Source organism: Lissotriton vulgaris, chromosome 2_1 (assembly GCF_964263255.1).
Source record: "Lissotriton vulgaris chromosome 2_1, aLisVul1.2, whole genome shotgun sequence".
Taxonomy (NCBI): Eukaryota; Metazoa; Chordata; class Amphibia; order Caudata; family Salamandridae; genus Lissotriton; species Lissotriton vulgaris.
In genome coordinates this window covers 1,397,143,705-1,397,166,559 of record NC_141687.1, presented here as the reverse complement: position 1 = coordinate 1,397,166,559, position 22,855 = coordinate 1,397,143,705, and the positions used below count along the sequence as shown (strand labels likewise).

At 46.1% G+C, this 22,855-nt stretch overlaps 1 protein-coding gene and 1 non-coding gene across 3 annotated transcripts in view; both read right to left on the bottom strand.

Annotated features, from left to right (window-relative positions):
- The window catches only part of FEZ1 (fasciculation and elongation protein zeta 1), a 464,287-nt gene that overhangs the window by 36,582 nt on the left and 404,850 nt on the right, over positions 1-22,855 (bottom strand). The gene's annotated exons all lie outside the window — the stretch shown is intronic.
- LOC147732644 (U6 spliceosomal RNA) lies at positions 19,405-19,511 on the bottom strand. The gene has a single exon (XR_015308926.1). It is a non-coding gene; the product is annotated as a U6 spliceosomal RNA (small nuclear RNA).

Genomic DNA, 22,855 nt, shown 5'->3' with positions numbered 1-22,855 from the left:
CTGCTGGGGCTCGTTTAGTGCACACAACTCTCTATTGCAAACACAACAGCTGCTGAACAACTATCTACTGCCTGTTTAACCCCCCCCCCATTGCCTCGAGGGGCAACGAAACACACTTGGCCTACAGTCTCCCTCCGGATGGTGAACTTATTGGATAGCTGGCTGCATCATTTACAGTTGACCTTGACGTGCTTTGGGAATTATCTCTCCTTTACCTCCAATTCACTAGTGGCCCCCGAACTGTCCCTGGACATAGATGATTGCTGCAACCTCCTTCCCCTCTCCTTTATAGCCTTGCCGGCTTCCTACCAGTTCGGACAACCCCCCCCCTTCACACACCTGTTCTGTCTCTGGTTGAACAATGGGGCGGAACGAGGCTCGGCAATCTAAACTGCCTTAGGAGGCCAGGAAAACCGCTGACTTCCAGACGTCGGAGCAGTCCACATCTGGGGCTGTAGCACCCCCTGACGAAGACTGGAAATTGCTCCTTCTAGGTATTAACCAAAGCCTCACCTCGATCGATCCTAAAATAGATGCGCTCAACACCAGAATGGACATGGTGGTGGCTAAACCTAGCCAACATGATACCCGCTTGAAGGAGGCTGAAAGTCGAATCTCTGAGTTGAAGGATTCCGCCACGACCAGCAGACGCCAGACTACTCAGATGGACAAACTACTAAAAATCATTGCGGACAAAAACGAGGACCTCGAAGCAAGATCTCGATGGAACAACGTCCGAATTTTGGTCCTTGCGGCGACAACAAATACAGGGCGAATGGAGGACTTTATTGAAAAGCTGGTAGGGGACCTGTTTGGAAGAGACTCCTTCTCTACTCACCTCACTGTCGAAAGGGCACATCGATCCTTAGCATCTCGTCCTCCCCCTGGGGCCCCACCTAGGCCCATCATTGCTCGGTTCTTGAATTACCGGGACCAGGACACTGTTCTTCGATTGGCCCGGGAGAAACAACAGATCCCATACGAGAACACTTCGCTGTCCTGCAGTGCAGGAGGCAAGCCGAAAGTTCACGGCAGTGAAGAAAAAGCTACAAACCCTTGATATCCCCTACGCAATGCTCTACCCTGCCAAACTAAAAATTACGCATCGCGGGAAACAACACTTCTTCACCTCCCCACAACAGGCTGAAGACTACCTCAAGCGTCATAGAAGGGCTTCTTCCAAGGCGGTGGACTCTGGCGACCGCTCCAGATCGCCCTCTCCACTTTCACAGCAGGACTGACTTTTGTAACCTTGCCAGTTGCCCACGAAACACCTCGCCACTCAGACATGACTCAAAATCTGATCTTGATTGGTGATGTATGTGATTGCTTATTAAAAATGTTCAACATTGCACTTACTGCTATGCTCAGGTATCATCACCATCCCACGCTCGGGTACTTGGCCTTCGGCTAGGGTACCAATGGGTGAAATAAAGGAGATGTATGGGTGGGTCGTCCGCCCTTAGTGACTCTCCCCTATCCAGGGCGAACCCCTGATTCCTCGCCATGGTTTTTTGGGTGGGGATTGTTCTTTCCTTAATGGGTTATCACTTTGTGGGAGGGAATGTCATGCCCGGCAAGTTTGGGTTGTCGGAGTGGGAGGTGGGAGGGGGGACTCGTTAATCTGTTTTAAGGCATACCGAAGTAATGTCTGTAATTGCACTCTACTCTGAGTCCGACTTTAGGAACATATTGTTATCCTCTACAGCGCGTGCTACATGTCCTTGTCTGCAGTCATATGACAGACCTGCTTACAGGCCCTACGGACGTAAATAGGTCTCTCCAGACCGTTAAACTGATCTCTTGGAATGTTCGGGGCCTAAACAATCCCAGAAAGCGCAGGCAGGTGTTAGGGTACCTAGACAGACATGGCATTAACATCGCTCTCCTACAGGAGACGCACATCGCTCCAGGAAGTACCACACAGTTTGCTTCCAGATGGGCCATGAATCGTACGTTTTCTTCTTACTCCAGAGGCGTTACCATTCTGATTAAGCGCGGGATGGCATTCACGCCCAAAGGGGTTGACGACGCTGAAGGTAGATTCTGCTTGGTATGGGGAGGCGATATACATGTGTATTATGAAATCATATTCTGCCTGTTAAAATGTGCCTAATTCAATTTTTCTGTATGTATTTAATATGTATTCAGCTATATGATTCACACATAACAGACTCCTTTTTTAATCCACAGTGTGTATGTCCCCCTCCCTGGTCTTCCCTGCCCTGATGAAGATGCAGCCCAAACTGGCCTTGCATTGAAACGCGCGTTGGCGTGATCCACATGGATGGCCTCTAGTGTAGATTGTAACAATTTACTGCACCCCATTTTTTGTCTGCCTCCATGTTGTTTTTCTAGTCCTAGCAACTATTGAATGTGGTTTTGCAGGCCCCTAGGTTTTCCCATAACTGGATGTGTATGACTGCATTATTTCTATAGTGAGTGAGACTGAGAAGCGTATGTATGTTTAGCGAATGACTGTGGGAGTGCGTGGGACGTGAATAAACACTTTTTTCCTGTATGAATTTTTAATCTTGATACATATTAAGCCCTATATTTTTTTGTGTCTGTATATATGTTCTAAAGTTCTTCTATGGATTCCACTCATGAATTGTTATTTAATCAATAAAAATGTTTTCTATTTTTTCAACAAAATGTTCTGAATTTGTATGATGTATCGTTGGCTCTGAAGCGTTGATTTGTGTCACCCCCCCCCCTTATCCCTTGGATCCCCTTGATGGGACCACCTAATTAACCCTGGCAGGGTAGTTCTTGCTTTCTATTCTACTATGGCCCCAATTTAGACAACCCTACTGCTTTACTCGTCCAATGGGGTAAAATCCAGACGCTGGGTGTTACGCATGTCAGCTGGGGGGTGACTTTAATACTGCACTCAGGCCCAGCCTAGACAGATCACAACCACTTCCCTCTCACTATAATATCACGCAAAGGACGCTCTGCTCCATAGTGGAAGATAATAGCCTCACTGACACTTGGAGATTTGTCCATCCCGCTCTCCAGGAAGGCCCTCACTATTCTTCTGTACACTCTACCTGGGCACGCCTGGACTATGTCTTTATATCGGCTGGCCTGACGCCCTGGCTACAACTGGCATCACACCTGGCACGCACATACTCTGATCACTCCCCGGTACTCGTAGAGCTCCGAATTTCCCTTGATTACTCTCCTTACCTGTTCTAGCGACTTAACCCGGCTCACCTCCAAGATGCGGTTTTTAAGGATGAACTGGAACGAGACATTCGGGACTTCTTTGACTGCAACATGCCCTCTGTAGATAGTGTCACTACAGTCTGGGAGGCCTTCAAGGTCACGGTCAGAGGATGGTGTATAGCCAAAGGAGGGGGCATACTGAAATCCCTGCGCACAGACTTACAAAAATTGGAGGCGGAGTTACACGACCATGAGCGCTCCATTGCCCAACATCCTGCTGACGGCACAGCCCATGCACGCTTGCGCGAAAAGCTCTCCGAATACACACAAGTGGCTGACAGGGAATGTAAATTTCTAGGATGCCCGCACTTAGCCCGCATCTATGGTGAGGGCGACAGGCCCGGAAGAGCGCTGGCGAACTCAGCTAGGCCCCCCGTTTTACTAACTATATCACCAAACTACATAACAATGAGGGTAACGTACATAGGAACCTTCCTGATCAACTCCATATCTTCTGTGAACACTACTGCACACTCTACTCCTCACATAGGACTGAGCCGCTTGACCTCCCGGCCTATTTTGACGACGTTGCACTTGCCTGGATGGGTGATACCCAGCAGAAATTCCTTCATCTAGAATTGGAGCTTGATGAAATCACAGAGGCTATTATGGGTATGCGCTCTGGAAAGGCCCCTGGGTCCGACAGGCTGCCTATTGATTTTTATAAACTTTTCGCCCCCATTTTGGCTCACGTCCTGAAGCAAGTATATTATGCGGCACTATATGAAGGTAGGCTCCCTCGCACTATGCGCGAAGCGCTCATCACTTCCCTGCTCAAGCCCGGCAAATCCCCTACACAATGAGATTCATACCGCCCCCTATCGCTTTTAAATTGTGACACCAAAATTCTACCCAAAGTATTAGCAACACGCCTCAACCTCCTCATGGAGAGACTAGTATTGCCGGATCAAGCCGGTTTTGTTCCGAACCGTGCAACCTCACATAATCTCTGCAACCTCCACACAGTCCTTCAGGACATTGACCCAAAAAGCGAGGCCGTGGCGGTGTTTTTGGGTGCCACCAAGGATTTTGATTCGCTCGAATGGGACTACCTGCTAGGCCCACTACAATATATGGGAATGCCTTTCAGCTTTTTAGACTGGATTAAGCTCCTATATCATGAACCCACGGCCACTGTGCTGCTTAACGGAGCTAGATCTACCCCTTTCACTGTCCAGAGGGGCACCCGCCAAGGTTGCCCTCTATCCCCCATCTCTATCCCCCATCCTCTTTGCTATCGCTATTGAGCCCTTAGCAGCGAAACTTCGTCAAAGGCATAACCACCGCTCCCTCATCTACCCAGCCGGCAATTGCTCTTTTCGCTATACGCAGATGATATCACGCTATACATTAAAAAGCCCCGAGAAAATTTAAAACCGATACTCCGTGAAATTACGAGATTTGGAGGGATTGTAGGCGTTCACATCAACTGGGCCAAATCCGCAATCTTTCCGTTAACTGACAATACCCGCCCACACCAACTCGACTATCCCTTAATGTGGGAACAAGACGAATTGAAATATCTGGGTATTCACATCACCAGGAGTAAAGAATCTATGATGCGAGCCAACTACCGCACTGCACTCGATAAAATCACGGACAATGTCACCAAGTGGCTGCACCTCCCACTTTCTATGGCCGGGCGAATTGCCCTCATGAAGATGGTGCTATTACCGAAATTACTGTATCTCTTTGTCAACATCCCGTATAATCCGGGGCACTTCTTCTTTCGCTCCCTGCGGTCTCAACTGACAAGACTGATATCACGGACAATGTCACCAAGTGGCTGCACCTCCCACTTTCTATGGCCAGGCGAATTGCCCTCATGAAGATGGTGCTATTACCGAAATTACTGTATCTCTTTGTCAACATCCCGTATAATCTGGGGCGCTTCTTCTTTCGCTCCCTGCGGTCTCAACTGACAAGACTGATCTGGGGCGGGAAACAAGCACGCCTCAGCCTTGACACTCTTATGCTTCCCTTCCATCAGGGTGGTTTCGAAGTTCCCCACTTCGAAAGGTACTATGACTGTGCCCAGGCGCATTTCGCTGTTTACTGGTTCCATCCTCCGCCATACATGGCGCATCTGGCCGTGGAAGGAGGCCACATGGTCACAAGGCCAGCACCGGTTATATTCATACTTCAGTACGAACAGGGAGCGTGATCCCTCTACTGTGGATTGTACAGTGTTGGCCTGGGGTCGAATAGCACATGTCCTAGACACTTTGTTTCTCTATTCGCCCAAATTGCCACTGGTCAATGATCCCAGATTACAGGTCACTTGTGAAACTATTTGTCACAGGCTGCTCACTGAGTTGGAATTAGCACGTGGGGTGATCTATATGTGAACAGGACTTTCCAGACCTCTGAGCAGTTTTTCGGAGAGAAATCGCCCTCTGTTATGGATACCTTTCTGTTTGCTAGGCTACGACAGAACGTCTGGGCGACTACCCCGTTGTTCCCCACTGAGCCCGACACTTTTGCTCCACTACATGCTATAGTACATACAGACGCCCCGCGACATGTCATATCCATGCTTTATAAACACGTGCAAGAATCACCGAGCTCCACAACAATGCGGGCCAGACAGGATTGGGACAGGGACCTTTTAGAACCTCTGACAGATGAACAATGGGAGACTAGCTGCACATTAACACATGCAATCACCGGTAATAACAGGTTAGGGCTCTTACATTACAAATTTCTCCACCGAATATACCACACCCCTGCTCGACTACACCAGTTTCACCTAAGCGAAACTGACTGCTGCCTCTGCTGTGGCGCAATCGGAGCTGACTTCATGCACCTAGCCTGGGTCTGCCCTTAGGGAACCGCTTATTGGGTACGGGTTTTCGAAGGGCTCTCTGACATGCTGGGCGTTGCCATACCCCCCTGCCCCTTAAAGGCATTACTGGGATTGACACAATCAGTCGTTGTGGTTCACAAGAAATTCTTAGCCATTAGTCTGTTACTGGCCAAGCGCTTAGTTGCATGCCATTGGGGACGAGGGCAAGCTCCTAAATTTAAGTGCTGGATCCAGACCATGACCACATGGAAGGAACGCTTACATGATTATGCTGAACTACTACCTCTGAGTTCACGGCCAAAAGATATTTGGCCTCCGCTAGTATCCTACCTTCTTTGACAGCAGACTGATGGGGTAGATGGACGGGACGATGCTACCACTATTGACAGCAATGTCTCACAGTCTAATACCTAGCATTGTGCATGCAAATATGTATTTGCCACTTGTTCAGTGTGGGCCCCTCTGATGTGCACACTTACCTGGATTGACCCTTTTGGACTGCATGCGTTATGCCGGAGAACCACAAACTGTATGGGGGCTCGATGGGCCATGCTGGGCCCTCCACATTGCCAGGTTGGTCTCTAATGATAGTAGGAGTCTGTTAATCGCAGGACTTGGGGTTTGTCTATTGTTTTCCTTTTATCTTCGAGTATGCTGGTTACTTCGGACATACTTCCTTCATTGCTTATTGTGGGAAATGTTTGATAGGGGGGTGGGAATGGTAATGTATAAACTGTGCTGTGCGTCATTATGACTTCACATCAACCCTTGCATGGGAAGATGCTACTACTATGTTGAACCATCCGATGTACTGTTGCTTGAGCTCATTGCATTGATGTACCATGCTTTCAATATACAATAAAGGTTTTTGAAACTTTAAAAAAAAACCAGTATATTTACTGGTGTGCTTGTCGGATAAAATACCTGCCGGGATCTGGAAAGGAAACCGTTGGGAATTTAGAACAACTGGAGAAAGTCTCACATTATCCGACATGGGGCGAGTCTCAGGGTGCACTTACTTAATCGCCGCGGTCCGCTGCCGTTATTAGCCTTCCTTGCCTTCCTCGATTTACTTTTACAGTCGGCTGCCGCTTAGGCAGGGGAAGTCGGATGGCAGAGGGTAGGGTTATATCCGCTTCCTATGGTTTTTTCACGCATGCGCTGTTAGATGTAGTTTTTCCGCGCATGCACTGTTTGAGCGCCCGGCATCGCTTGCGTTAATCTATGGAGCCCGGGGGACAGTATCTCTAGTGCGCATGCTTGGTACTCTGAGTAGTAGCAGCCACTACATCGGCTGTGGAGTCATTGTTTGATTCAGTATGGTTTGGATAGTGGCAGATGGTGTGCCTATGTCAAAAAAGGATGATTCTTACGCATGTGTAGTAACAGGTCACATGGACATGTACTGGGCTGAGAACTACGCATGCGGATTATTAAAACCACAAGGGTGGTCCTAAATGGGTCCTATGACAGGTTAAAATTGGCTACCTATACAGGAAGAGCGCAATTTAAGCTCAGTAGCAAGGAATTTGGCTAGACCCTAATCTGATGGAAACACAGGCCAGAAAAATGACCGCTACATGTTTTGGAATCCTGCGCATGCTCCGTAAAATTTTACGCCTCATCCTAGAGGAGACCTGAAAGACAGTGAGACAGTCACTGGTGATTTCCCGCTTGGACTTCGGGAACTGTCTCTTTTTGGGGTCACCAAAATACATTCTACAGAATGTAGCCGCAAGGGTACTCAGAAACGTACCTAGGCATGAGTCAGCGAAAGAGGCCCTGAGATCAGTGCACTGGCTGCCAGTACAGGCCAGGGTAAAATTCAAGACGTTATGCTTAGAACACAGGGCATTGAATGGCAAAGGGCCCGCTCCCCTTAGGAGACTCATCACCTCATACACACCGATAAGAGCCCTCCGATCTGCATCAGATCGCCTGACCTAGACCACAGGATAAGATGAGCCAGATGGGGAGGAAGATCATTCCTGCAATTGACACCTAAACTTTGGAACTCCATGCCAAAGGAATTAAGTCTTCTTACGAATTAACTTACATTCAGGAAGAAACTGAAGACATGGTTGTTTCCGGAATAAATTATGCTAACTGAGACATCCTTTTTTCCGCAGCGCTGGGAAGCCTTCGGACAGCTATGCGCTACATACAACTCGTAAACATAAACAAGAACATAAACACCCTAATGGATGTATGGCAAGTTAAGAAACTGGCCGAGCTGGGCTTCACATTTTTCTCTAATCCACACCAGTCACATGCACGATTAGACTTTTTTTTCATCACAGTTTATAGTTCAATACTGCGAAATCGAGATGTACCCTTGAGTCATGTCTGACCATAATTTGCTTGTATTACTATTCAAAAAGGGAAGGCTATTAAAAAAAAGCAATAACTGGACCTTCAAGCAAGCCTTGTTGGTCAACAATGACTATTTATATCATATAAGGAACTGGATGCCATTATTTATGAGGGAAAATCTAGGCAGCACCTCTATTGAGTTTGTGTGGGATACATTGAAAGCAGGGATCCAGGGGGAAATCCTCCTCTTTACTTTTAGGGGGGGGGGGATTGAAAAACAAAGATTGCAGGAGTTATATACCATACTAGCAATGAAATAGAAGAATTTGATAATTGCTACCCAACAGGGGAGACACTCAAAGGAGGCTCAGTTGGGGGTCATGATCATGAAGGCTGATATTAATGATATCTCAGCAGTTAAAATTGCAGATACATTTACAGTCTGGAGGGAACAAGGCTACGAATGCAACAAGCAAGTGGGTCACACGCTTGCCATAGGGGTGAAACAAAAGGGCAGCCAAAACGAAGTGAGAGAAATACGGGACCCAGCACAAGGGAGTATCACTGATCCGGAAGGAATTAGGATGGTATTCAAAAGCTTGTATAAGGCACTGTATTGCGAAACCAGCAAATTGGAGGTCAAAGATATAAGTGATTTTATGGAGTTAAATCAACTCCCGAAATTTTGTGAAGAAGAGCGGCAAGGGCTAGAGGTGGACCCTGGGTAGGAAGAGATCTTAGCCACCATCTCCTCGCTGTCTGCTGGGAAGGCTGCAGGGCTTGATGGTATCCCCATTGATTTTACAAGGTATTTGCACCTGAATTAAAAGATTGCTCAACTAAGCTTTTTACCCATATCTTCTAGGATAATAATCCTCCACCTTTATGGTCACAAGCTAAGATTGTAGTTTTCCTAAAAAATAAAAAATAAACTAGCTACTGAACTCTGATCATATAGACCAATCACCGTGATTAATGGCGATTTTAAAATATATTCAAAGATACTTGCTTCTCGGCTGCCCCCTGTGATCAGGAATGTAGTAACCAAGTGGCAACAGGGGTTTATACCCTGGAGGAGTACAATGGACCACATCAGGCGGGTAATCACCCTATTTGATGCAGCCCAGGTGACACAAGACCCTATGCCCTTGATCTCGCTGGATGCTGAGAAAAGTTTTGATAGGGTCTCCTGGAACGATCTGTGGTCTGTATTAGAGAGGGTAAATATAGGACCAGAGTTTCTGCTAGCTATCAGGGCCCTATATGTTAAACCGGAAGCAAGGGTGTCAGTGGCCGGGGAGCTGTTGACTGCTTTAAAGATCTCAAGGGGGACAAGACAGGGGGGTCCCAGCTCCGCTCTCCTGTTCGCCCTCTACATTGACCCTTTTATCTGCAGGCTAAAGCTTCATGATAATATCTCTCTGGTGGTCTGTAGTAGCTGCGAGACAAAAGTGCTTGCGTACGCCGACGATATAGCCTTGGTTACATCCAAACCTGAGTCAGCATTACTTGAGATAGAAAAGGAAGTGGATAAGTTCAGGCGCATCTCGGGCTATTCATTAAACAGGGGCAAAACTGTAATTTTGGTTAATAACAAGATTTCCCTGGTGGACACCTGAGTATCTTTAAGGACAGTTTATCTTGGAATCACCCTCACTCCAGACTTAGACAGGATTATTGAAGAAAATCTTTACCCCCTTATTGATAGATCAAAAATAGAATTACTTAGATTAAACAATCTACATTTGTCATTAGTTGGCTAACGTAATGTCATTAAAATGATTTTTTCCCCAAAATGTGTTATTTGTTTTGGGCTATTCTTTTGGAGATAGGTAAGAATTGGACTAGGAAACTTGATGAATTGATTTCCCAATTTATTTGGGAATACGCCAAACCACGGAGAGTGTTAAAGTTCCTTACCCTTCCTAAGGATCGAGTTGGATTGGGGTTGCCAAACCTTAAGTTGTATTATTGGGCAATGATTCTACAGAATCTAGGACATCGCTTCAAGAAAAACCATCATCACAGTTAGTAGGTGAGCACCTCCCCTCTTCATTAGAGTTATTGATAGGTGAAGGGTGTGGGGAAACCTCTGGAGGCAAATCGACTACAACTACTTCAAGAAAGTTTGTTTTAAGATTTTATCGAAAACGTTTAAAGTTTGGTCTTCAGTTCAAAAAGGAATGGCTTTGGGGAGACTACATTTTTACACCCCGGTAAACAACAATAATCACCTCCCAGAAATCTTCTGGGATCAATATATCCTCCGATGGGTGAATGGCAGCCTAAACAGGCTGGGTTACTTTTTCAGCTATGGGGTAAAGCTATTCCAAGAGATCAGGAATGAATTTGACAACTCCCAGAAAGGTTTTTATATTACCTCCAGTTCAGGGACTTTTATTCTGCAATGGTGGGGACCGCATCGGTTTTTCAAAGGTCTGATTTGGCTGAAGTATTGATAGGTGTGCATAAATACTGCATTTGTTTTATTTACTGCCTTCTCAATAAACAAGTGAAGGACGATATGGACAAACACTCCCTGAAATGGCAAGAGCGACTGGATATCCCAGAATCAAGTTTTCGGGAATCCTTCTCTCTGGCTCAAACGACGTTTTTATCTTCAAAGTTGTTTGTACAGTATTATAATCTGTATTATACACCTAGTAGGATTATTAAATGGGGGGACGGCAAAGGCTCTCGATGCCCCAGGTGTCAACTATGGGGGGCCGAAATTGTACACATTTATACTACCTGCATGTTGTTAACACCTATAAAGAGCAAGATCACAGAATTTTTTAATTGCAGATTTAATGTTCAGGTATCACTGACCCCCGCTGTAATACTTCTGGGAGTCACAATTGAAGAAAGATTGTCAAAAGGAATGGCCCTGGTTCTAATTGCCGTGGCTATTTTTAGTTTAAGCATTGCTTCGGAGTGTTTGGATAAGAACCCACCAGTGTTTCAACATTGGTTATTCCGTTTGTTAGCAACTTATAATCGGGAAAAACAATCTTCTCGAGAATGGGGATTTGTAATAAAATGAAGAGCCTCAGGAGGTGGAGGCGTCTTAAAGATTGAATAGAATCTCAGAACTCCGACAGTCATGCACAAGGCACTTTGTAGTTTCTGGTTTTCTATTTTTCTCCGATGTTCCATTTTTGCTTAGACTGTTACTAAATCAGTAAGATGATCTGTACCACTGTTTTGATATGGCTAGGTGTAATATTGTAGCATTGGGGGTCCCGGTGTGGGTGGGGGTAAACTGGGGTGTAAATTATGATTTTCTTTTTTTCATTTCTTGATCGTCATTTGCAACATGAATTATTGCAATGGAATCATCAATAAAAAAACATATATATATATATAAATTCACTGAAAAAACCATGGGTTTCACACCGGTTATAGTTAGGAATTAGCATTTAAAAAACCTATTAAATTCACTGAAAAAAACATAGGTTTCACACCAGTTATAGTTAGCTGGAAATTTTACTGATATAAAACCATTGAAATTCCCACGTTATAGTTAGTCGGACTCACTATAACTTGCGCGTGCAATGCACTGCTGATGACATCACATATTACATCACTCATGACATGGTCAGTGACATCACTCATGACATCACTGATGACACCATCCTTGTGACACAGTGACAGACCTCCTCTCAGTGTAAAGTAACCCTTGAGACACATATTCAAAAATAGAAACTGAAATTTTTTAAAAATGGACATACCTATATCAGTCACAACAAGCACTTCCACTATCTATATACACATCCACTCATTCACCAACAGTTCTATATAGTCACTCATACATATACTCACTCATCATACGAAGAGATACACCTATACATCCTGTTACACACCGACATTCATCCAAAAGTTACTCACACACATATTCACACGTGCAAATAAACTATTGAACAACCATTTATTTGAATATAGAGTTATACACACACTTCCACCTTACTTCTATTGAAAATTACACATATTTATTCTCTTAAACAATCACTTATAGAAACACATACTTATTTAAACAGGAAATCTTACAATCTCTTACTCTCACATATACTCACTTATATACATCAATATTCATATATTCTAGATTAAAACATATGTAGTTACTGATAAAGACACTAGTGAGACAGTCATTCACTCACTAACAAACACATATAGACACTCATCCACCCATACAATCCTGTACATATGCTGTCTTCAAAACACATACAAACAAAGAGTCAGTCACTCATGCATCTATGCGCTAAGTAATACCTCCATCAAACCACATAGACACTCATACTGATACTAATAAAAATATCAAATAACCCATATACATACGCATGTAGCTACTTATCAACACATGTAGCCACTTATACACAAAGTGAAACACTAATATATGTATTTAAATATTTAAAAATAACTCACTAATATTTATTTTTCAGAAAGACACATATTCACTGGATGGTGTCATCAGTGATGTCATGAGTGATGTCACTGACCATGTCATGAGTGATGTAATATGTGATGTCATCAGCAGTGCATTGCACGCGCAAGTTATAGTGAGTCCGACTAACTATAACGTGGGAATTTCAATGGTTTTATATCAGTAAAATTTCCAGCTAACTATAACTGGTGTGAAACCTATGGTTTTTTCAGTGAATTTAATAGGTTTTTTTAAATGCTAATTCCTAACTATAACCGGTGTGAAACCCATGGTTTTTTCAGTGAATTTCATAGGTTTTTTAAATGCTAATTCCTAACTATAACTGGTGTGAAACCTATGGTTTTTTCAGTGAATTTCAAAGGTTTTTTTAATGCTAATTCCTAACTATAAGTTTCACTTTATAAATAAGACTGTTAGCACTCTAGTTGTTCTTTTTAACACTCTGGTACATTCTGTCATTGGGCTACAGTTGGGCTACATCTAGTTGAATTTTGGGCTACATTTACAATTTTTGATCTCTGGTGGCCATCTTTGGGCTACATTGGGCTACTTTGGGCTACATTTGGGCTACATTTTGGCTCTAACATATATTAAGCCCAATGTAGCACAATACATATTTTTCTAAAGTTAATGTTTTTTACAAACCACTTCAGAATAGGGCTACCTGTCCCTACAATTATCCCATTTTTATTTTTTTATTTTTTTGGAGAGCGCTCCCGGAGCGCGCCCCGGGGAGCGCCCCGAAAAGCGTATTTTTAAAAAGCGCCCCGGGGCGCGCTCCGGGGAGCGTCACGTGAGCGCCAATATCGCAAACGAAAACATGATCGTGACGTATCGCGTAGCCGCGACCGCGTGATACGCACGGCGTAAGCGCACCCGGAAGTACTCGAGCGAATACGATCGCACAACGTAAACTTCCGGCGCGCTTACGCTGCGCGCCCCGGGCGCGTAGCGTAAGCGCGTCGGGTCATGTGAGCAGAAAATAACACTTTTCATTGGTTCATAACAGTTTTAGTTTCATAATGATGAAGCCCCTGGTCTTGTGACCTGAAAATAACACTTCTCATTGGTTCAGGACAGTTTTTTTTTCTAAATGATGAAAGACCCCACCTTTTTTCCTTATTCTGACTTTGTCCTTTGACTGAGGAAGACCTGTTTGTTGCTCTCTCTACTTTTTTGCTCCAAATAATGGCTTCAGTAGTAGCATCAGCTGGTGCATCTGCCCCACCACCACCACCACCACCACCAAGAGGACCAGCTCCAAATTATATTGGTGGTCAAGAACAGGAGGAGGAGGAAGAGGAAGAGGAGGAGGGGAGAAGAAGATGGCTGCCAGAAGAAAATACACCTTACAAACCCAAACCACACATTGTTTGGCAGTTTTTTTCAATTCCAGAGGGGAAAAAAAAGGTGAATGCGCCCAAGGTGACTTGCCTCATCTGCAATGATGAACTTTCACGGGGCAACCCAAACAAGAAATATTCTTTTGGTAACTATACCATGATTCGGCACATGACAAGTAAGCATCCAAACAACTACTCTCGTGCAGAGTTCCGGGAACTGGCCAGTAACCTCCCCCAGTCATCAAGGACCCCCTCCCAAAGAAACCAACCCACTTCCTCGGAACCAGAAACATCCGAGGTGATGCCTTGCATTCAGCCGAGATTTGCTGATTTTAAAATTACTTGTACTGCTTGTGGCAAGCTTATCTCCTATGGGGAACAAAGTGTTAAGCTCATCGTCCTTGCAGGTGATAATCACAAGTGCCCCAAAAAGAAGTAATTTTTTGGGTTTTTTGTTTTTTTGCTCCAGTTGAGCCAGTTTCAATTCCCTTTTTTTGTTTCTCCCCCTAAAAAATACAAAAAAATATATAAAACTGTTTTGAAAAGCCAAAAAAAGTTCAAAAAGTTCAAAAAACACAAAAAAAATATAAAACAACAAAAAGAAGAAAAAAAAAAGTTATTTTTAGAACTACCTCCAATTTCTAAATCAAAACTTCATTTTTTGAAAACTCTGTCACCTTTTTTCATCATAGTGCGCTCCCCGGGCCGCTCCCCGGTGCGCGCACCGGGCGCTTCCCCCGCGCAAAACGAAAAAAAAAAATATTTTAAATGCCCCGCGGGGCCCTTTTATAGCCCCCACATCAAACCTAGGGGGTCAAGGGGGGGTCTACCCTGCTCCCTTATGGTCATTTCCCTCTTTGTTTTGCCCACCTCTCGTGTCTCGATCCTACTGAGACACAAGATGGCGGCCGCTCCGGACTGTTTAGAATGTTTACAGACAACTGAGAGCCAATCAGCTTTCTGCGCGCAAGTCGCGTGGCGCGCCTGGAGCGCTCTCCGGTGCGCGCACCGGAGAGCGCCTATAGATATATATATTTTTTTGAACCTAAATTACTCAAAATCCACTGCAGCACATATCTTGAGACATAGCAAAGGCACATCGGGCTACCAGTCCCTACAATTTTGTCAAGTTTGGTGCAAATCCATTCAGCCGTTCGGGCTAAAAGTGAAATCGACCGCCCTATGGAAATTAACATGGGGAAAACGCGTTTTGGGACCCCCCTTTTATCTTGGCCCCCGCTTGACGAATCCCCCCCAAACTTTCAGGGAAGGACCGGGGCGCCGCGAGGCCATTTTCAGGAAATTTTCAGGCAGATCCGTCAACCGCTGCCAAAGTTATTCCAAATAGAATTTTGAGATTTAACATTGAAAAAAATCCTAACTATAACTACCTACTGGCGACCGCCAGTAGGTAATCTATATATATATAAAAGAAAAGTTACAGATGATGTAGGTAGAGGGAATGCATCTGCAGATAAAACCACCAAGGAAACTGCTCAGAGCAAGATAAAGAAAATGTTTGTTGCAGGCCCAGAAAGATGGGTTATAGAGAATGCCATGTTTGAAAACACTGTTGAGTGTGTTAAAGAGCTACAACGTGAGGCCACAATAGAAGAATTTGTGGTTTGGCAAGAGAGTACTGTACGTTTAGATGAAGAAGGGTATTGGATTGACTTGTTTGGAGAACAGAAATGGATGTTACCCAATGCATATGTACTCACTGTAGTTACTATAGCTCATGGTCCAGCTCATATCAGTGCAAAAGGTATTTGTAAACTGTTGGCACAGGTTTGGTTTAATGATAATATTTCCAAACCTTCTGCGCATGCAATGAAAACTGAATGATCTGCATGAGGCATAATCCAAGAAAAAGTAACCCTACACCATCCGGTAAGTTTGCACCACCTACATTCCCATTTGAAGTCCTTAAATGGACTTCATTGAGCTGGAACGTTGTAACAATCTCAAATATGTCTTAGTGGTTATATGTACATTCAGTAAATGGGTTGAGGCTTATCTCACTAAAGACAATACAGCCATCACAACTGTGAAAGTACTCCTTAAAGAGTATTTTCCTCGTTTCGGAATGCCCTGTGTTATCTGGAGTGACAACGGGTCTCATTTCAATGGGAAAGTGATTAGGCTAATATGTAATGGTTTACACATTAAACAGAAATCCCATGCTGCCTATCACCCACAGTCAGCAGGTCTTGTTGAGAAGTACAATGGTATGCTCAAATTGACATTGGCAAAAATCTAGGCGACAACAGGATTGGACTGGCCGGATGCTCTTCCATTAGCTCTGTTGTCAACTAGAACTACAGCACACTCTAGAACTGGCTTGTCACCATTTGAGTTAGTGTTCAGGCACCCTGCGAATGTCTGGTGCATCCCTAGGCTGAAAAGGTACTCCGATATTGAATATCCTGTATTGCTTAATTACCTTGGGCAGTTAAATGAAAGTTTGTATTCTATTCACCAACAGGTGTGATACTCCTTACCTCCTAAACCCGAAGGACCTGACCACAAAATCCAACCTGGCAACTTTGTTGTCATCAAAAAAGTTTGGAGCCCAGATGGAAAGGTCCTGAACAGGCTTTGCTGGTTACACAGACAGCTGTGAAGGTTGCAAGTCGAAAGAACTGGGTCCATGCCACCCATTGTAAAAGAATACCTTTGCCGTTGCCTTATGACCAGTGGGTCAAGGAGGGCATAGGAGACGTTGAACGTGAACAGGTGCCTTTTAGTGAAACACAGTTGATCTCAACACAAACAGACAAGGAGCACGACAACGTTCTGAACAAGGCTGTCCCACCAGAAATACGAGCTGTCCAGGAGCCTCTGTTCAGTCATCACACAGTGCCTGGAGCTGCCATGTACAATTTACATCCTCGGACGAGGACCACCGAGTCCAAGGAAAAGAAAGACTAGGGATGGACTGCACGTGGTAGGAAAGTACTGAGTAGCAGCACCAACAAGAGAGTGGAACAAGTGAAATTCTGTATCTGCTTTGCTCTTATTGTTTGAACATTAGTTAGGAAAGTATACTCTGAGAGTATACCATCTTTATCAGCATGGGATAGATTAGGAAAGAGCTTGGGACAGAGCTCCATCGCCGGTGTTCAAGACGCAAACTGATTGATAGACATTAGGAGCCTGTGCCAGCGAGGCTCTTACAGACACTGGGAACATTCACATTTCCTTCGCATCTTCTTTCTTTGATATACTATGCATCCTTTTGGTAGGAAAGTTAATGTCTTATTACTTACTGGTAATCTTCATTAACCCGATTAGGGTTCTCCCCGTCCCAGTCCTTACTACGTGAGGCAGTCCTGCCTCCACCCAGCTAATCAAAACACCAGAAATCCAAAGTTCAAAGGTTAAATAAGCCCCCCCCCCCACCCACCGCCATGCCTGTTATCAACAAGACTCAGACACAAACACAGCGGGAGGGAGGGAGGGAAGAGGACTGGGACGGGGAGGACCCTAATTGGGGTAATGAAGATTACCTGTAATAAGACATTAACCCCTCATGGGTCCTCCCCGTCCCAGTCCTTACTACGTGAGGAACTCACAGACAGAGAACCAATAAGAAAACAAAACGCAGGACACCAGGGATCCATGCAAAAGTATAACACTTTAAACAATAAAGTACCAAAGAACAGCAGCGTACAAGACGCCAACAGAAACCGTCAGGAGAGGCAAGTAAAACATCAAGCTGAGAATGTCGCACAAAAGTGTGACGGACCGCCAAATGGCCGCCCCAAAAATCTCCTGGATAGAGACCCCGCCCCTCAGCTCAGGAAGCAGACACAGAACCGACAGGAGACAGACAGGGTAGGAGAAACCCCAAACTGCAGCAAACGTTGAAGGCAAAACAGAAGAGCCCCAAGAATAAACGAGCACAGGAGAGCCTGGACAACGAAGCACAAAACTCAGAAGAAGGCGCCTCACCAAAGGGCAACAACCACCAAGGAAGCCCCAAGACCCCGACAAGCACAAACCGCCGTCAACGAGCAGACAAGGTGGAATGGGAAAAAGCCCAACAACAAACCCAAGCTGGAGAATCCAGCACAAAAACAAGAGCCCCAGCATGGATTCCGACCAAGAAAAGAGCACCAGGAAACAAACGAGCCCCAACGGGCATCACAGCTCCAAAGAGCGGAAGGCCAATACGACCAACACACGCCACAGGCCACCACAGAAGAACAGCCCAAAGATGCCAAAGACAGCCGCTCAAGAGCCAGGCCGTCAGAAGCAAGCGACAAAGATAGGGCAAAGACAGTTGTGGACCCAGAAGCAGAGCTGGAGGCAAGGGAGGCCGGTCAAATCCGAACCCCGCCAGCAGTAGCAGGAGCGAAAACCAAAGACAGAGAGGCCAACCCAACAACACCGACACCCCCTCAAACCTCTGCAGAACTCCCGGGAGGAGAAAACAGGAGGGAAGGCATACAGAAAACCAAAGGCCAAGGAAGCGAGAGAGCAACCCCCGAGTACAGACCCCCTGGAACAAAAACCAGGGGAGAAGAGCAACGGGAGGGGAAGCAAACAAGACCGAACCAAAAAGTCCCAAACCAAAGACAAATGGACCTGGAACAAAGGAACAGACAGAGGGAATGCTACGTGAATCAGCATGTCATCCCAGCGCAGGGGCCATACCAAGCACCCGCGCATTGTCCCAACATAAGAATAGGGCCCGCCCAAACGACGGGAGGAAGCGGCCCAAGCCACTTAAAGAATGCACAATTAGAGCACTTTCACTTTGAGGAAAGCAACCACCTTAACAGGGACCTGAACCCAAGACCCCCGAAAGCCAACAAAGAAGATGCCGCCCAGACACAAAACATGGAAGCCAGCAGGAACAGAGACACCTACCGGGAACCCCCAAAAAGGCCCAAACAACAATGAGCCACCAGAATGCAGGCCGAACAACAGACTAGCCGGCCACCAAGGACCCCAACGGGGCCCCCAACCCCAAGGACAGGCGTCCGAGGACAACTAGACGAGAGAGGGAAGCAGAAACGCACTCCCCACACCAGGTCGAGAGAGCAAAGCCACCGGATCAAAGAAGGAACCAGAACAGGGGAAAGAGGAATCAGAGCACCGTAACCAGCATGGAAAAGGACCCAACGAGTCAGTTGCAGAGAGCCCAAGGAACCACAGCCGTGGAGGCATCCACCACCCTCTGGACCCACAACCAACCCCGAGCCGGGGCAGAAGGTTGACCCAGCAGGACCCGCAGAAGAGCCAATAAGGCAGAGAACAGAGCCAGACCCATGGAACGCCTCACAAAATTGTGTGTCATCCTTGACAGGGACCATGCAAACCCTCCCAGAATTGTTCAATAAATTTGCATATGAACCGCCGAAGCGAGCACTGGGAAAGCAGCCCCCCACAAAGCGTCAAACCGGTCCCGAGAAAACTGAAGCCTCCAAACAGGAACCAGACGAGAAAAAGCCAGACCCAATACGACCCCAGAAACCGGAACCAGGACAGCAAACCTCCACAGCAGGAGCCAGTGCCATGGAAAAAACCTGAGGAGCAGGAGAGAAGCCGAAAGGCAACACCTGAAAACAGGAAACGGAACCCAACCACCGCAAACCACAGGAAACCTCTGATCAGCCGGATGGATAGGAACTTGAAAAACAGGCGTCACCCATACCTAGGGAAGCCAAAAATCACCCACCAGGAAGAGGGAAATGCCAGACTATAAGGGGAACAACCGAAAGGGACACAGCGGAACCAACCCAACCAAAGTCCCGGGAGGCAGAACCGTACTGAAGGAACCAACAGGAACCAGGACCAGGAACAGAGAGGAAGAGGACCCCCTGCCCCACTCCATCACCGAAACCAGCACAACAGAGTGCAGTGACAAAAAATAGGCTGACGCCAAAGAAGACGGCTGAACGCATCACAGTACCAACGGACAACTAAGCAACCCTGAAAACAGCCCAAAAGGGGGATGGCCCCGGAATGGAAACCGGCAACCAAGAGCGATGACCGACAGGACCCACCATTCGGACATCAGACGGGACCAACCACCCAGGAACAACTGAGCCGAGCCCCCAAATAGCAACAATGTCAACAAAGGAGACAGGGGACCCACAAGCAGGCTAAAACCAGGAGCGGAACACATAACCTGGAGAGGAAGAGACGCAACCACCTGGCCACGGAGACTCCTCCTGTGCACAAATATGCGACTGACACCCAGGGGCAGCAGCAGGCACCGCTGAGACTGGGAACCAAACAGAATCCAAAAACAGCAGGCAGTGGACCAAGGCGCCAGGGTAGTGACAAAGCACCAAAGCGCGGGCCACAGAGAAATCTCACCAGCCCCCGCCGCTCTGGTAGCCGAGGAGAAGGCCCAACCAACCTGGCCAAGACAGGAAGGAGGGACCCCCAAAAAAAGAACCTGCAAAGCACAGGCCGAAAAAGAGCAAGCACGCACCCCAAAAGACGAAGCAACAAACAAACTCTTGAGAGCGGAATCCACCAACCGCCCAACCTGGACCTCCAGGGAAGCCGCCTCCGAAGACATAGAGGAAGAACGAGCAAAAAGAAGAAAATGGAGGATACCGGGTGACAAAGACTGCCAGGCGAAACAGTGTCCCCAGAAAGTGAGGAATATCCTGCATGGCAATGCCAGGCCTCACTGCAGCCAGTACAGCCAACAGGACAGCATGAAATGGCAGGTCAAAAATGGGAAAAAACCCCGCAGTAGTAAATGAATCAGGGAGAAGACCCAGCACACCAGACCACGGACCACCAAACCCTGAATGCATTCCTCAATAGGGGAAAATGTCCACGACCCCACCAACAGTAGAAGATGGCATAGCTGCATGCACCAGCAGCGCAGACAGCGCAAAACAGTCCAAGAAAAACTGCAAAAGAACACCCCCACAGCTCTAGGACATCATGCTGCGTGGACAAAGAGAATGCATTGGACATCCCAAGTCACGTTGACAGCAGTGGCAGGACTTGAATCCTTGTCTGGTGAAAACCTGTGACACCAGAGGCATAAGAAATACCATCAAGCCATAGCTCCTTGGATGCACCGGAGAGGAAGCCCCCTCACACATGGCGTGCAAAGGAGTAAACCCCACAGGAAACTCCCAACACACCAATAAAGGAAGTGCCCAGCAACCTCCATGAAACACTGCCCCCAAACATCAATCTCGCATGTGAGACCGGAAAAATAAACAAAAAGGGCAGCCTTGTAGTCTCCACCCAGAGCCACATATGGAGAACATGGCTGCAGGGGCCGGATGCTGCACTAAAGCACCAGCGCCGGAATGAGCTGGGGCCAGAACACCAGGAGGGCTCCCCGCCCCAGCCCAGCACATGAACAGGGTGCATCCTGACCCCAGAACAGGAGCGTAGCCAACCAAAGGACCGGAGCGGCCGCGCCGAGAGAAATTTGAAAAGACAAATAACAGAAACATTTTAAAATGCAAAAGAAACACTCACGGCACCGCCAAACCATCTAGAACCAAACCGGAACAGAGGCAGGAACTGGGAGCACCAGTGTTCCGACCGCCGTCGGAGCAGATAAGAAACAGGCATGACGGTGGGTGGGAGGGGCTTATGTAACCTTTGAACTTTGGATTTCTGGCGTTTTGATTGGCTTGGTGGAGGCAGGACTGCCTCACGTTGTAAGGACTAGGACGGGGAGACATGAGGGGGTAATTATAAGGAGCAGCCAATGACCACTATACAACGCAGTATAATTTGGCCAATACATAGTAAAAATGAATTTGTCATTGTCCTGGTAATGGCAATAATATAATAATAATGTGTGGTATTGCGGCTTTTGGAGGATGCACATAATGTACCCACACAGGTGAAGTTATTTCCCTGAGACGCCCTAAAAGGGCTGCCCGAGTAATGTGTTTGTGGAGACTCATAGGAGGTTCTTATGGAAAAAGGACGGCCTGTTACCCCACTCTATCTGTCACTAGTCTTTGGACTGCATATCCATTGTCGCTTGTTAATTACTCATATACTCAGCACCTCAGTTTGTGGAAGTAAAGGGAGTGTTTGGATTTGGTTATCCTGGACCGTGTCTGTATCATATGAAACCACAGGGTATGGGTTATCTAGGTTGCAATAACAATACATATTATGATAATTTCTATATGGAAGGGCAGAATAAAACACTGGTGAGTTAGCATTACAAGAAGTTGACAGTACCTCGAGAGGCCGGCTATTATCCTGATTGTTGTCCCATAGTGAATAGTTTGGATACTTCTTTGTACATTAATTGTTCAAAGATAATATTGTTTAAACAAACAGTCCCTTTGGTGAATAAAAAAAGATCCAAGCACTTTGGGTATGAACTCCCGATACTCTGCGGTGAACTATCAGGGCCAATGTATGCGCACCCAGGGTTTTGCTTTCTCTCTAATGGGACTTACTCCAATGTCTAAATGGTACTTATGATGTGGCTCTTTAGATGGTACCGCCTTTGGGTGTTCCAAGCATATATGCTCGACCTTAAACAAGATGGGTAATAAGGACATTAACAAAAAAATTCTGTGAAGGGGTAACAGGTTTGGAAGTGAATAGCTATAGTAATAGTATTACATTTGGATATATCCTCTCTTCCATCTTTACACTGGATGGTACTGCCATGGCCAGAGGTGAGAAAGCTAGAGAATATTTTGGTTGTAAATGGAAAATCTTGTCCAATACTACGGTGGCTGCCTTAATCGACATCACTAC